This window comes from Rousettus aegyptiacus, unplaced genomic scaffold (assembly GCF_014176215.1).
Source record: "Rousettus aegyptiacus isolate mRouAeg1 unplaced genomic scaffold, mRouAeg1.p scaffold_m13_p_6, whole genome shotgun sequence".
Taxonomy (NCBI): Eukaryota; Metazoa; Chordata; class Mammalia; order Chiroptera; family Pteropodidae; genus Rousettus; species Rousettus aegyptiacus.
In genome coordinates this window covers 97345233-97362024 of record NW_023416309.1, presented here as the reverse complement: position 1 = coordinate 97362024, position 16792 = coordinate 97345233, and the positions used below count along the sequence as shown (strand labels likewise).

Below are 16792 nucleotides of genomic sequence, written 5' to 3'. Positions count from 1 at the left end.
CTTCAGCAGCCACACATCAAGAGGCCATGTGGAGGAGCAAGGCCACCCTGGCAGGAGGGCGACTGTTGCAGGGGCGGCATACAGCTTTGCGCAGAAGTTGAGAGGTTCAGACTTCCTGATCAGACGTCTACCTTAGCTGGAAGAGGATTCAGATGTCAGGTCAGGAACCGGAAGACCTCCTCGGCAGGCTGAATGATAGCTGGCCTCCCACCAGATGAAACTACCGGGATAAATATGAATCCTGGCACTTAAGTTTAAAATAAAGTGGGAGAGATGGGGCTTAGCAGCGTTCAGGAGGAAAAGACCTGGGGCTCCCCACTATCTGTGGGCTGGAGATGAGTCAGGAGTGAGACGTGCTGCCAAGGAGGGAGGTGGCAAAGCCCGCTGTGTTAATGGAAACTCATAGAAACCCACAGAAACCCTGGGACCAGGGCTGGGACTCGGGATCCTGCAGGGTATTCCTCTGTCTGACCAGAGGCGAGGGGCTTATGCCTCCCTTTTATTATTGATTGATTGATATTATTTTATATTAGTTTCAGACGTACAGCATAGTGGCTAGACATTTATATAATTTACGATGTGATCCCTCAATTAGTGTAGTACCTGGCACTCTATAGTTATTATAATATTATTGACTATATTCCCTGTGCTGTATTTAATATCCCCACGACTATTTTGTAACTACCAATTTGTACTTCTTAATCCCTTCACCTTTTTCCACTCAGCCCCTCAATCCCCTCTCATTTAGTAATCACGGTTTGCCCTCGTCTAGCAATCACTAGCATCTATGAGTCTGTTTTTGTTTTGTTTATTTTGTTCTTTAAATTCCACATATAAGTGAAATCGTATGGTATTTGTCTTTCTCTGTCTGACTTATTTCACTTAGCACAATACCCTCTAGGTCCATCCATGTTGTTGCAAATAGTAAGATTTCACCTTTTTTTTTTTTTTTTTTCTGGCTGAGTAACATCCCATTGTATATATGTACCACCACTTCTTTATCCAATCATCTATTGCTGGGCACTGAGGTTGTTTTCATATCCTGGCTATTGTAAATAGCGCTGCAGGGAACATAGGGGTATAACTAACGATCTTTTCGAAATACTGTTTTGTTTTGTTTTCTGAATAAATACCCAGAAGCTCAATTGCTGGGTCATATGGTAGTTATATTTTTAATTTTTTTTTTTCATGCTTACAGCATCTGGTATTCCAAGGTGGTCTCCCATCCAAGTACTCACCAGGCCTGACCCCACTTAGCTTCCGAGATCAGATGAGATCGGACACATTCTGGATGGCATGGCCATAGACTATTTTTAATTTTTTGAGGGACCTCCAAGCTGTTTTCTGTAGCATCTATACCAATTGCGATCCCACCAACAGTGTAGATTTCCTTGTGCCTCCCTTTTAGGTGGTTATCTAGTCCAGAGTGGTTGAAGGAGTTCGGGGTAGTTAGCCTGGCGTAGAGAAGGCTCTAGATATGCCTGTTTTCTAACAGCTGCTGGGCTGCGACTGGGGCAGAAGAAATGGATGATTTTTCTTCATAGCACTTGTCCCTTCTGCACTGAATTCTCTGTTTATTTGTTTATATTGCCTGTCCTCCCTCTGAAACGGAAGCACCATGAAACCCAAGACTGTTTTATCACTCTGTCACCAGTGCCTGGCACATGGTGGGAGCACCTCCTTTAAAGGAACAAAGGAAGTAAGGATTTTTTTCATCCCCAGAGGCCTAGAAAGAGAAGAGAAGAGGTTGTGCCGGGGGTAGGTTGTTGGATTCAGTGGCCTCTAAGGACCCCAATTCTACTGACTTCTGGTTCCCACATACATAAGAGAATGTCAGTGCTCACACACACGTGCATGCACACCCATGATCTGGGTGGTCTCGTGCCTAAATCTTTAGAGCAGCCTGTGCTTCCTTCCTTACCTTACCTCGAACCCAGTAGGCCTTATATTGAGCAGTGGTCAATGGGAGACACTGATTGTCACCCCCTTTCAGCATAGCCAGACCTCCACCTCACCCCACCCCAACCCAGGCAGTGTGCTCACCCTGACCTGGACTGTGGGCAGCCTCAGCCCCTGTAGGAGCCCAGAGAAGGGGCACAGAGATGCCTGCTTCTCCTACGTCTCTGGTCAGCATTTCTGAGAGCTGGGGTTACTTTGGCTGAAAGAAACCCCATCTAGACAATAGCTTAGCCACAAAGGGCTGGGCAGGAGAGAGGTGGTAGGAAGTGGACATGTTAGCAGGTTTCACTTGGTCTGTTTCAGAAAGTTTTCTTTGCTCTCAACAGGAAATCATTTCCACCCTTTAACCATGTCACAGCCTGGTCCATGCCTGTGTTCTGGGGCCATATCAAGGGGCCAAGGGCCTGGCAAATGGGCTTTTGTTCTCTTTGTGCCCACACGGCCACCCCAGTGCCCCTTCATCTTCCTTCGTTGTTCCTCAGTACACCCTTCTGGCCCTGGCTTCCCTTCTGGGTCAGTCCCTCTGGCCCAGCTTGCTTGACTCAGCCCTTCTCTCCAGCCTCCATCCCGGGCCTTCTCCGGCCCAGCCCTCTCTGACCATCTTCCCTTCTCACCCCTTCTGGCCCCTTCTGCCTAGCATCCCTGCCCAGCCCCTTTGCCCAGACCCCTGCCTAGACCTCCTATCTATTCCTCTTGCCCATTCCCTCTGCCTGACGCCCCTGCCTGACCACCTCACCACAATGCTGCTTTTTCCAACTCAGATCCTCTTGCTTTAGGCTTTGAGGCATCCAGCCTGCACTCCCAGGGTGAGCTGGCAGCTCCAAGGCCCCTGGTCAGAGCCATCTCCTCGGAGTTTATTCTCACGCCCACTCTAAAACCACAACCCAATGGGAATAGGACTCTTGTCTGGACTCAGGCTTTCCAGAGTTTTTCCAAGACCAATCCTGAGGCCCTGGAACACTGAGAATTTTTTGGAGGGGGTGGGGTCTGGGTTGGGAGAAGCCATAATGCTAAGTCAGAGAGCCCAGGATGTGCCACAGTTTCTTCTCTGAGTTGCTGGAAGGGGGAGGCTTTGGACAAAGCTCTTCTTCCAGCCTGGGGATTTCCAAATCCTAGTCCAAGGATTTCTTGGTTTATAGTTCAGGTCTGGAGACAGGGCTTAGCAGGAACCAAGTTTAAGAACATTCAGATTTGGAGATTCCCCTGTGATAGAATAGGTTCACTCCGCAGGAGAAAAGAGTCCCTATGGCCACCCTAGTCTTCCCCAGCTCAGCTTTCCTGAAGTCCTCTCATCTCTGGCCCAAGCAAAACTTCCCAGCTCTTGCATCACCATGGCAGGCGCAGGAATGCTGAGGGATCCTGCATCAGAGCAGGCACCGCGTCATCCTTGGGCTGGACGCCTAACCCCTCAGTTACTGCACCTGACGTGGCAAGCTTCTGCAAGCCCCCGCTAGCTTCAAATTTCCCAGATGAAATGGTAAATTGCGATCTCACAGGGTTGAGATTTAAGAGCAAAATCGGAGGCGCTTGGTGGGTTTCCAGTTCCTGCTGTCTCTCCTGCCCAGTGGTGCCTCTGCTGGGCACGCAGCCCCAGGAGGTCCGTCTCCTGTGTGGGTCCCTCTTGTTGACCCTTTCTCTTGAGAGTGTTGGTTGGGTTCTTTTCTTTCTTCTTTCTTTCTTTCTTTCTTTCTTTCTTTCTTTCTTTCTTTCCTTTCTTTCTTTCTTTCTTTCTTTCTTTCCTTCCTTCCTTCCTTCCTTCCTTCCTTCCTTCCTTCCTTCCTTCCTTCCTTCCTCTCTCTCTCAATCTCTCTCTCTCTTCATTCCTTTCCTTCCTTTTTTTCCTGTCTGTCTTCCTGTCTTTCTTGTTGAGAAAGACATACAAGACATAACATAAAAATACGCATTTTAAAGTGAAATGTATTTAACATACTCATAATGTTGTACAAATGTCACCTCTGTCTAGTTCCAAAACATTTTCATCACCCCACTGTATCCCTTAAATAATCGCTCCCCATTTTCCTTTCCCTTTAGCCCTTGGCAATGACCAATCTGGTTTCTATGTTCTTATTCTACCTATTCTGGATGTTTCCATATATAAATTTAATCATACAAAATGTGACCTTTTGTGTTTGGTTTCTTTCACTTAGTGTATTGTTTTTGAGGCTTATCCAGTTTATGGCTGAATAATACTCTATTGTACAGATATACCATAATTTGTTTATCTACTCATTTTTGGATAGACATTTGTGCTGTATCCACCTTTGGCTCTTGTGAATAGTGCAGCAATAAACGCGTGTACATGTATTTGTTTGAATACCTGTTTTCAGCTATTTGGGGTACATACTTAGAAGTGGAATTGCCAGGTCACATGGTAATTCTATCTTTAACTTTCTGAGGAAATGCCAAACTGTTTCCCGCAGCAGTGGAACCATTTTACATCTCCCTGGTAGTGTACGAGGGTTCTGATTTCTCTATATCCTTGCTAGCACTCGTTATTTTTTGCTTTGTTAACTTATAGCATCTAGTGGGTGTGAGATCACATCTCATTATGGTTTTGCTTTGTGTTTCCCTAATAACTTGTGACATTTGGCATTTTTTCATGTCCTCGTTGGCCATTTGTATATCTTCTCTGGAGAAATGTCTAAGTCCTTTGCCCATTTTAAAATTGAGTTCTTTGTCTTTTTGTTTTGAATAAATTTCTTAATCCCTCTGAGCCCATTTCTTTATTGTCAAATGGGGATGCTATTGTCAAAGTATAACTGCAAAGGTGTTCTGTAGGAATCTACATAAAGGGCCTGGCATGGCGGGGGGTAGATGATAAACATTCGCTGACTCTGAATTAGGTCTGGTCTAGGGTGACCAACCATCTCAGTTTTCCCAGGATGGTCCTAGTTCTAGCACGAACTATTCAGCAGCCTGAGAAATCCCAGTAGCAGGCAAATCAGGACAGTTGGCCACCCTACCCCAGATATGATAGACAGTATATATCTGTGCCACATTATCACTCTAAACCTCAGTTTCGTCATCTGTAAGTTGGAACTGAGAACGCTTCACAGAGTTGCTATAAAATCGGTTGAATTGGTTAAGAAGGTTAACTAGCAAGCGCTGAGGGAAAAAAGGGTAGTATTCTCCTTTTTTTTGTACCTGGGAGTACAAAAATAGGATCCCAGCAACAAGAGAGGACTTCCTGGCCTCGAAGTCTTAGATGCTACTCTTCATATCCTCACTACTCCTAGGAGTTTGAGGGGGAACCAGCAGCACCGGTAGTGCCTGGGAGCTTGTTACAAAGGCAGGGCTCAGGCCCCTCAGACCTGTAATATCAGATTCTGATTTCAGGTGATTCGTATGCACATTAAAGTGTGAGAAGCACTGCTTTATACCAAAGCCTTTGAAGCAGGGGAAATAATAAAGGACATGGAAATGCATCAATAAATTCATCACAGTGGTATTAGTGAGAGCATACAAATTGGAAGCTACTAAATGGCTAATAATAAGGAAACAGTTAAAAAAATATGTGGGTTTTCTTCTGAGTAGAGACCCATGAAGCCATTACAAATGATGGTTAAAAGACCATGTTCAACATCAAAACAGCTTCAGATATCATGAAACGTGAGCGAAGCAGTCCATACAACTGGATGATCAGCAGGATGATAACCATGTGAAATTATATGCATATGAAAAAGACTAGAAGAAAATATGCCAAATGGGACCAGATGGGGGATGGGGAGGCCTGTTTTTGTTTTTGTTTTTCCTTTTTGTCCTAATTCTCTAGGTTATATGATATATATTTATGCTATCAAAATCTCTGGTTGGCTGATGCTCTTCTGGAAGCCCACATATTGAATCAGTGCCAGGACAAGACGATTCTTCTATTTCCATGAAGCGTTGGGGGCATGACGAAATGCTCTGTCTAGAAAGCCAGTCTATACACCTTCTTTCCAAGCCTGGTCCAACTCCTACTTCCACGGCCTTCTTAGGTCGGCCTCACCCACCCTGATACCTCTTTACCCCAGGCCCTTGGTGCCAATGCAAGTGCCATTTTGTCTGGCCTGGGTCCTTCCTTTTCTGGGTGAGACTTGTTTTCTGCACTTCTGTGATGACAAGTGTTCTGTGTGGGTTTGTTTCAATCTGAAGGTCAGATACTTCCAGGGGGCAGCTGAAGGTTATTGTGTGGGTACATGAGCAAAGGGGAAATAATAACAAGTAATGTTAAAAGAGCCTTTCCTGAGTGCCAGCCCCATTCTGTGGCCTTGTATTTAATTCTCCTAACTATCCTAGGAGGCAGGTATTTCTAATACTATCCTGGAACAGAGAGGCGAAGTGTTTACCCAAGGCTGAACAGCTAGTGAATGGCAGAGCCAGGACAAGAACTTAGGTCTTTCTGCCTTTGGAGTCTGAGCATTTAACTACTGTCTCCTGTGGGCAAAAATGAGTTCCATGTTGGTCCAGATAGAGGGTGCTTCTAAACTATCATGCAAAAGAATCCCTTGAGGAGCTTATTGAAATGCAATTTTGATCCAGCTAATTTGGTGTTAGGCCCAGAATTCTGCATTTTTAAAAAGCTCCCAAGTGACAAGATGCTGCCATCCCTGGGGCACACTCTGAGTAACAAGGATCTAGAAAACATTCCTGTTGGTCTTGTAAGTCCTCGTGGAATGGCGGAGGCAGCGGAAGGATGCTCCCACCCCAGTAATCCCATCAGTACCTCCCGGGTTGGACCCAGTTGCCTGGAGCACCATCCTGACATGCTGGGCCAGCCAGGCCTCTCTAGCAGGCCCTGCAGGGTGCTCCTGGTTGCCAGCCTGGCATTTCTACCTGCCAGTTAGCTGGCAGGTGATGGGCCGATGGTGACAGCTCAGCCAGAGTTCCTGTCCAGAAATGTCTTGAGCTCAGCCAAAGTAAATGCTGCCCTGCTGTCAGAAATGAAGTGCTGGCAGACTCCAGGCATGAATAATTGAGGCAGAAGAGACACTGTAACAGCACACGTTAAGGATGGAGCCGGGGATGGCTTTGAAGAGGCAGCCTCCACCACCGAGATTTTTTCCTGGAAAGGTCCAACAAAATCAGCATCATAGCTCCCACTTATCAAACACCGACTGTGGACCAGGCACTGGGCTAAGAGCTTTCCATCGATAGGTTTTGCCTAATCCTTTCACGAACTCTGCAAGAAAAGTTACTGTTGAAACGGACACCCAGAGAGGAGAGTAATGCTTGGCGCCGGCCCTGTCATAGTGGAGCCAGTTTTTAAACTTGGGTCTGTCTGGTGCCACTGCCCTGCACTTGATGCTAGAGCGGTGGTTTTCCAACTGCACTCCACGGAACCCTACGGGTTCCCACAGGTGCTTCCCAGGCTGCTGTGGGATGGAGGCTGTGAAGAAGGGAGTAGCACAGCGGCTGGGCTTCAGGCCCTTCTTTTTTCGTCCCCCAGAGTGGCCTTACTTTGATGTGATTTATGTGTTGAGCTTCTATGAAAGATTAATTGGAAGAAAGGATTCGAAGCCAAAAATGTTCGAAATCCACATCACGCTGCCTTCCCAAAAGAATGGGGATTATTGACTAGGGCTTTTTGCATACATTTCAAGGAAACTGTTCCCTTTGGTGGACTTGCTAAGTGGTCTGGCTTGTGCTATGTTCCCTGACCCTCTGTAATGTCTGGCCACCCCATCACAGCCCTTAGCCTCTAGTCCACAGCTGCCCTCTGGGGTAATGGGACTGCCCCACAGACAGTAGGTCAAATGCAGTGACAGGCTATGAATTGGGTGAATTCCTCATGTGAGCTTACTGTCAAGAAGGGCCTCTAAATGTTGTTAAGAGGCATATCTATATGGATTATAGTGAAGAAGCCCTCAAATTGACTGGACTGAGGAGGCTGCTTAGGATCTTGTTTTAATTAGGATACAGATTCAGCTATTGTAACACATGCCCAGCTGATGATGCAATGATGCACTTAGACCGGAGAAAAATTTATTCTTCTCCCATATGTAATAGCATGAGCATAAGTAAGCATGGGTTGAGGTAGCGTCTCCATGGCACTGGGGACCCAGGTTCCCTCTACAATATGTGCTGTCTGTGTTGTGGTCCTAGACGACTGTTTCAGCTCCCACCATCACATCTGCATCCCAGCCAATGGGAACTGAGGAAGGTGAGGGCCCCCCATTCCTACTGAGGGCTTTCATTCTGCTCATCTTTTATTGGCCAGACATAGTCATGCACCCATATTCAGCTGTAAGGAAACATCATCTAGTTGGGTGACAATGTGCTTAACTAAAATTGGGAGGTTCTGCTACTAAAAGAAGAAAGGGAGAATGGTTGTTGGGAGGCATTTATCAGTGTTCGCCATGGGGGTACTTCTACCATCAAAACTGCTGGTGCCATTTGGAGAATGATCAGGGACCTGCAGTGGTAGATGGGAAGCAACCACCAGTTTGGGTAATTCCAAGCAATGAGGCTCTTCCAAGTAGTCAGTCAAGAAGCCAGCACGATCGACTTTGTAGGGAAAAAAAACTCCATGGCAGCCTGTGTGTTGCCAGGAAAAAGTTCTGTTAGAAATTTGGTTTCTCACTTCTCTCTTCTGGGGTACTCCATGAACGAGACTGTTTTATTTAGGGACTTTTGGTTCCAAGGAGCCATTCGAACTGTCTCATGGGATCCAAGGGCTGACAACAAAGGGCGGCATGACCCCAGGGATCTGGCAAGCTGTTAGGAGCCAGGGTTGCTTTCTCTGCCTCTTGAGGCATATCTCAAATCTGGTCTCATTTTCATTTACCCATTTTCACTTACTTAATTATTGAAGCCAGATACATGTAAGGTCTTTCTTCTGCTTTCTATAGAAGGCAGTCACACTTAAGACAATACCCTGATGACATCAGAGAAACTCATGTTCCATGCATGCCACCCTACTGGACTCTAAGCCATTTGATCTAATACATTCCCTCCATGTTTAAGCCAGACGGAGCCAGGTTTCTCTTCCTTGCCCTGAATGCATCTTTCTTGTTAGCTTTACTTCCTCAGAGAAGAGATTGAGGAATCAGGAGATGCCTCCCTGTGTATAGGATGTCTCAGCAATGGGAATGCTGGGTCCTTCACAAGTGGCTTTTAAAAAAATATTTATTTTAATTAGTTTCAAGTATACAGTACATTGGTTAGATATCTATATAGCTCATAAAACAATGACCCGAATTTCTCCCTCCCTACCTTGATCCTCCACCTAGCCAACGTATTAATACTAACTGCATTCCCTATGCCATGCTCCTCATCCCTGTGACCATCCATCGGCTACTAAATTTGTACTTCTTTAACCTTTCACCCCATTCTCCCAGCCCCCCAACCTCCCTCCTCTCTGTGCGTCACCAAATTATCCACTATATCTGTGAATCTGTTTTTGATTTGTTTGTTCTTTTTATTCCTTAGATTCTGCATATAAGTGAAATCATATAGTGTTTATCTTTCTCTGTCTGACTTAAATACCTTCTAGGTCCATCAAAGCAATATCTTTTTCCATCCCCTTCCTTTTAGTCTCTGTGTTTCTTTTAATCTGAAGTGAGTCTCTTGTAAGCAGCATATGTAGGGGTCTTGTTTTCTGATCCTTTCAGCCACTCTATCTTTTGGTTGGGGCACTTAGTTCTTTTCCATTTGAGGTACTTATTGCTAGGAACGTAGTTGTTACCATTCTTTATTCCTATTTTTGATACATGTTTTTTCATCTTAAAAAAGTCCCTCCGACATTTCCTGTAATACTGGCTTGGTGGTGATAAATTCCTTTAGCTTATTTTTGTCTGGGATGCACTTATCTGTCCTTCAACTCTAAATGATAGCTTTGCTGGATAAAGTATTCTTGATTGTAATTCCTGGGTCTTCATCCTGTCGAATATTTTTTATCATAGTTTCTTTTGAGAAATCAGCTGCCAGTTTTATGGGTGTTCCCGTATAGGTAACTATCTATTTTTCTCTTGCTGCTTTTAATATTCTTTCTTTGTATTTAACCTTTGGCATTTTAATTTTGATGTGTCTTGGCATGGGCCTCTTTGGTTCCCTGGTTTTTGGGAATCTCCGAGCTTCCTGGGGTTTTATGTCCATTTCCGTCACCAGGTTAGTAAAGTTTTCCATCATTATTTCTGCAAACAGATGTTCAACATCTTGATTTTCTTCAGTTACACTGATCAGACAGATATTTGGACCCTTAGTAGTGTCCCACATGCTCCTTAAATTATTTTTGTAGTCTTGCCATCTTATTTCTTGCCATTCTGATTGTGCGTCCTTTGTTTCCTGTCCGCTAGAAAGGTCATTTGATACTTTTCTTTATTCGCTTTGTTCATTCCTTTGTTTATTCCATTAATACACTGCTCATCTCAGATAATGTGTTCTTCATTTCAGACTGGTTCCCTTTTATAATTTTTATTTCCATTTTTATTTTTTTTTTATCTCTTTGTCGAAGTTCTCAACTTATCTACACTTCCCAAAAGTCCATCGAGCATCTTTATAACCAGTGCTTTGAACTCTGCATATTAGATTAATTGACTCCACTATATCAGGATCTCTGTTCTGTTCTCTCATATGGTTTCTGCTTCATTGTCTTCCACTGTGGCTACTGTTCCATATCTGTTTCTATGTACTAAGCAAAGCTCCTAAGTCTCCTGGTCTTAGTAGTGTGGCTTTGTGAAGTAGGTGTCCAGTGGCACAGTCCTGAGAGGGGTTCGGCTGCAGACCAAATTTAGCCCAAGCCTCTGTACTTCGGGAGCCACCTGTTAAGATTCAGCAAGCAAATGACAGCTGTTGTGCTTATAGTTGCCTCAAAAGGCCACACCAGAAACCGAGGCCAGCTGGCTCCAGTGTGAGTCTAGGCGCTGCTCAGCAAGGAGCACCTGAGTCGCTGAGGCTGTACCTGGATGTGGCTTGGGTGGGACTACTAGTTGGGGGACTCGGAGTTTCAGGGAATCCTCTGGGCGGAGCGACCTCTGTTATCCAGTCTGATGACCTCGCGGCTATGACGGCGCTGTGTCCACACACTGGGAGCGGGGAGGGTTCAACAGGGAACAATAGATACCATTTGCACTTCTGTATAGAGCGAGTCCCTCTTCGGCCTTCACTCCAACAATGTCTCCCTGTAAGACCTCAGTGCCTTGTGCGCACAGCCAAATGGGCACCGGTGCTCAGAGCGAGCAGATCTGTTATTGAGAAAATCTGCTCGCAGACTTGGCCCCTTTGAGAGGCATCTGGCGCTGCGCTGCCGCAGCTTCTGTCCTGCTCAGCCGCTGGAGATGGGTCAGCCCCGCATCCTCGCCCCGTCCTACCTTCTGCCGTTGCACAGTTTTTTCTTGGATTCCTCCCTAGTTGTATGACTTATTCATCAAGATCCCAGGTGGTTTTTTTCCCTTGCTGCTTGCTGCCCCTTGTTTCCATCACAACTTTGATTTGGTCACCAGAGGGATGAACGGAGCCTCTATTATCTACACCATTTTTTTTTCCTCTCCCACAAGTGGCTTTTGTGTCACCTGCCATCGGTGGTGGGGGAGGATGCTGTCCTTGCAGGAGTCACACTGCACATTCTCAGCACAGCCTCCGGGCATCATCATCTGTGGCATTTTTGTGATTGAACTCATTCAGCAAGCAGATCCTCCACACCTACCATATGTCAGGTGCCAAGCCCTGTGCCAAGTAGGTGCTAGGGATGAGGAGATGAATGCAACATGGTCCTCGAGCTTTGTGCCCCATAAAGGACCCATGGTGGTTCTTCTGATGTGAGAGATTTTAACCAATGACTGGTAAGCGTCCCAAGTTGCCTTTCAGCGGAGCAGTTACTTAAAGAACTGAGAAACAGTGGACAGAGGAAATGTCACTATCCTTGAGTGAGACTGACCTGGTTTCAGATATGTACGTGGGCCTCAGTTTCCCCACTTATAAAATGGGACTAATTTTAGTGCTCACCTCCCAGGGTTGTCATGCGGTGATGCCTTTGAATTGCCCAGTGCTACTGTCACAGCCCTGTCAAGGCCGGCTGCCCTTCTCTTTCCTCCCATTCTCTGAAGCACCACCCTTGTCCCCCGGCAGACTTTGTTCTTGGCTCTGCCCAGGAGTGACCCCAGCTCCAGATTGTCTCCTTCTCTCTAGGCTGAAGTTTGGCCTCCCGCATCACTATGGAGCTTCCCTAGGCCAGGGTTCTCAACAGATATAGCTCTCGACCTCACTGTCCTGGGGATAATCAAAGTCGGCCTGAGCCAGGAGAGGTGGTCTGTTAGGGCTTATTTGGGACTTGCGGCAGATCCTGCATGGTGCTGCCCCTGAGGCAGTTCCCCTGCCAGGCTGGCTGTACTTGGCACTTTTGAGGCCTGAAGCAGAGCCTCTGCCTTGCCCACCTGGCCTGAGCAGGGGTCCATATGCGCAGAGGCCCTCACTCTCCCAGGAACCTGCTGAATCTTTGAATCTCTGGGAGTTAGAGGCAGTGGCTCCTTTAGTTTCTGACTCTCCTTGAGTCAACATAGCTGAAGACATTTTGTTAAGTAAAAGGTGCCACAGGAGGGCTTCTCAGGAACACTAAGAGTGAGATGCTTGTGCCCAAGGGTCACCGACAGCACCCAACCTGGCTCCTCAGCAGAGCAGCACCGGATGGGTGGTGGACCATTTTCCTTCACGGGAACCAGAGGACTCAGAACAAGCTGGTGCGACGCATCCCCGGTCACCCCTCCCTTCGCCCCTTGGCAAAGCAGCAAGAGGCATGTCACATGTTTGGATTTCCACAGCCGCAGAGCATGGCTTCTGTCCAGGGCCCTCATTTCCAACGCGTGGAGGCTTGGTGAACGCTCTCACTAGGCGAGTCCCAGGAAGCAGGTGACAGAAATTGGACCCTCAGGTTCCTAGGGGGGAGTTGTATATGGTTGACTCTCACTGTACCCAACAGCAGCTGTTCCCCTTTAGCTCCTGTCCGCTTTGTTTGGTAACACCATCTCATCTTGGTCACCAGAATGCATGGCGGTAGCAATCAGACAAAGGATGGGCAGGCCTTCGACAGCCTATGCTTTGAAAGTCCAGATGGCCATTCCTTCATTAACAGATCTTCCAACTGAGCACATACTCTGTGCTTAAACACCATAGATAAAGGCTGACCTTACCTATGGAGAACTTATAGTCTTACAGGAAAGGCAGGTGTGGAGTTAATAAGTCTAAAAGCCAAATAAATCATCGTAAGCGTGCAAGGCATTGAGGTGTGATGAGAGTGAAACTGGGGCGCAGAGCTGAGGCCCGAAGGCCAAGGAGGAGTCGGCTACTGAATGCAATAAGAAAGAGGTTTTGAGGCACAGGAAGTACCAGGGTCCTGAGGCAGATGAGCACTTGGTGATTTCAGGAACTGAGAGAAGCCCAGCAGGGCTGGAGCACAGAGAACAGAGAGAGAGAGAGAAGGAGGTGGTGGGTAGAAGCTAGACTATCATGTATTAGGAAAGGTTTGTGTTTGTATGTAACAGAGGGCTGCATCCAAGAACTTAACAAGCATCCCTCCAACATGCCCTCAGGGACCCAAGTTCTACCCAGCTCTTAACTCCATCATCCTTAGGGTGTGTGTGACTCTTGTCCTTAAACTCACAAGATGGCTGTGGGAGCTCCATCCATCATATCTGCATTCTAAGCAGTAATAAAAGCAAGAGGGACAAGCAGTCACATTTGGTTTCTTTCAAAAGGCTCCACTAGAACCTTCAGTTTACCTAATTATCCAGCCTGTCACGTGTCACGTGTCACGTGTAACCCTTAAGACATCCAGGGAATGAGGTTTTTTAGCTGGCTGCATTGCTGCTTGCTACAAAATCAATGTTCTGTTAATAAAGAACTGAGGCAGGGAATAGATATTGGCTAGGCAATACTGAGAGTCCGCCCCAATGGGCCTTGTGGGTTGTGGTGAGGAGTGTGGCCTTCATTCTGAGTGTATTCGGGAGGCCACAGAATGTTTTAAGCAGGGCAGTGACATCCTGCTTAAGGGTGAGACAACTCAGGGTTACCCCAACTCGAGCCACAGAAACACACACCTATGGGCAACTTCGTGAGTTTCCTAGGGCTGTCATAACAAATTACCACAAAGCGGGGAGCCTAAAACAACAGGAATGTGTTCTCTCACAGTTTTGGAAGCCAAAAGACTGAATTGAGGCATCAGCAAGGCCATACTCCCTCTGAAGGCTATAGGGGAAAATCCTTTCTTTCCTCTTCTAGCTTCTGGTGGCTCCTGGCAATCTTTGGTGATCCTTGGCTTGTAAGCTGCATCACTCCAGTCTCTGCCTCTGTTGTTATATGGCCTTCTTCCCTGGGTCCCCTCTGTGACTTGATATCCACATTTCCTTCTTTCTTTTATAAGGACGCCCATCATTGGAGTTAGGAATTAGGAAGGCAGGTTTATTTCCAAAATTTCGACCCAGTGCCAGGCATTGGTCTCCTCTTCTCTTATAAAATGTCAAAAAGAAGCGTCTGGGCTCCCACCTAGCTCACCCCAGCAAACCTTTCTCCAGCTCCAAAGATGCAAGGACCTTGAGCCATGGGTATAGAGGTGACCTCACTCATACCTATTTGTCAGGGGCTCAGAGTTCGGGCAGGTGGGTGACTGAGGGTTGCGACAGACATTTAAATCACAGGCTAAATAACGTCTAACTTGGTTTCTTTTCTTCAGGCAAAATTTTAGGCTAAACAGTGCCATTTAATAAACCACTTTTTTTTTTTTTTTAACCAGCGGGAAGAAGAGGTGAGCTATATAGCAGTGGCTCTGGCAGGTGGTCGCAGCTGAAGCTCAACTTGCTTTAGAGTTGGGGTCCTGCAAACCATCAGGCGTACAGTGTTTTTCGGGGCCCCCTGTATTTTTTTTTTTTTTTTGATTTGTGGTGGAATAAAAACTGCTCACCATGTGACTCCCAGAAAGCAGGCTGGGGACACTTTTGTACACATCTCTTTGCATGAATTGAAGTGCATAGAACTTTGATTCTTGGCAGGCGATTTTGGGGGGTGGGGATTGTTTTGGGGTTTGTGTGTTTGTTTGATCTAAGTGGGGATCCCCAGAAGAGATGGGTGGAGATGAAAGAGATGGAGACCCAGGAAAAAAAAGACCTGGCATCTGATCCCCTGGGGAGTCGAGTGAGAGGCAGAAGTGGAGGAGGCTGCTTTCCCAAGGGAGGCCGTGAGCTCTGTGCACAGCCATGGCTGCCTCAGTGCTAGAGGCCAGAGCTAGGGAGTAGTGCTTCCTCTTCTGGGCACCTTCTGGGACCCCAGGGTGGGTAACTATGGCATCAGTGGAAGGCAGCATCCTAGGCGCTTGCCCTTACCCCAGGGATGGTGGCATCAAGGTGGCCCCCTCAGGCAGTTTCTTAAATAAAATCAGAAATTCAGCAAGGGTGGGCTCATGCGACTCTACAGATGGTACACAGACCCCTTGAGGGCCCCACGGGTGGTGGGGGCCATTTGCATGGGGTGGAGTTCCTCACTGGACAAATAGGGGGAGAAGATCAATAAGAAGGCGAGGTTTAAGCTGAGCATTGATGGAGTAGGAATCCACCATGGGGAGAAGGCAAGAGAGGTCATTCAAGGCAGGAGGATCAGCATGTGCAAAGCCGTGAGTGACCACTAGCAGCCTGTCAGGGGAGTCTGGCCTGGTGGGTGGGGCACGAGGACGTGCAGGGGAAAGAGAGGAGGGAGAAGTGAAGCTGAAGAGAAGGTGGAGCTGGCTCATGATGGGACCTCGCATGCCAGGCTGAGGTTTGCGTTTTGTCATGAGGGCAGTGGGAGCCCCAGATGGTTTGTGAGCTAAGTGTTGTGTCCTCGAATGTGTTTTAGATTTGTTTGATGGACGTGAAAACAGGCAGTGGCAGTGTGAGCCCTGTCCCTGTCCAACACGTTTCTTCTGCTCACCTTCCCCAGCTCTGCCTGGACCAAGATTCCCAGAGTGTGTCATTTGTCAGAAGACCAGAGTCTGCCTCCTGGCGGGCAGGGAGACAGGCATCCTGTCCCTGCTCACGCTGGGCCCAGGGCAAGGACTGGCGGGCAGCTGGCAGGTTGGCAGGGAGAACATGGTCCGCTCTGCTGTGTCTGTAACCACTGCCACTGGACAGCCTGATTGATGACCCACGATGCCTGGGGCTCCTCACGGGTCAGCAGCCCCATCTCTGCCACAGCAGCCAAGTGAACCTGCCTGTTTTGCCTCCTTTCCTCCTACAGCTGATGCCTCCCCAGGGGGGGCTGAAATGCTATGACATTGCCTCCTCTGCTGGCTCTTCCACCCTTTCTGCCAACCATTTCCTGGTCTTTAAATCCTGGCGCCCAATGCTCCCGTGCAGGAGAGGCTTTACGGAATTAACACCCAGCCTGCTGTGTTTGGCTTCTTCTTTATTTTATCCCCATCAGGCACATAAATGAAGCTAGAAACATATCTTGAAGGAATCCTTGTGGTGTCTCTCCCCTTTCTCAACTCTCTAGTGACCATAGGATGGGCTCATTACCATTTCTCCGCTTGAGGGTCTGTGTCTCTGTATTCTGTTTACATAACTCCCACCTCCTCCATAAGACTAGCAATTACCCAAGATTAAGGGTCTACCTCCATCTTTAGACTGGTAGCTTATAAGATCTAGTTTTTCCTTTTCCCTTCAACAGGGTACTCCCCAGAGCAGGTACTGTGTGTCCCCCTCAGTCTGGAAGCTCCCTGAAGACAAGGGCTCTGTTAGAGACTGCTCTGTCAGTTTCTCTCTGGTGCCCCAATCCAAGCTCTGTCTTGGATGTGCTCCACAGGAACTCGGGCTGCAGAAAAAGCCTCTTGGCTTGTCTGGGAATGACAAGGGCTGAGCATGAGTGCAGCAAGTGTGGATTTGGCTGGGCC

At 47.3% G+C, this 16792-nt stretch overlaps 1 protein-coding gene and 1 pseudogene across 2 annotated transcripts in view; one reads left to right on the top strand and one right to left on the bottom strand.

Annotated features, from left to right (window-relative positions):
• PLXDC1 (plexin domain containing 1) overlaps positions 1-16792 on the top strand; it is a 67812-nt gene that overhangs the window by 12354 nt on the left and 38666 nt on the right. The window lies entirely within an intron of this gene.
• LOC118604866 lies at positions 1190-1308 on the bottom strand (annotated as a pseudogene).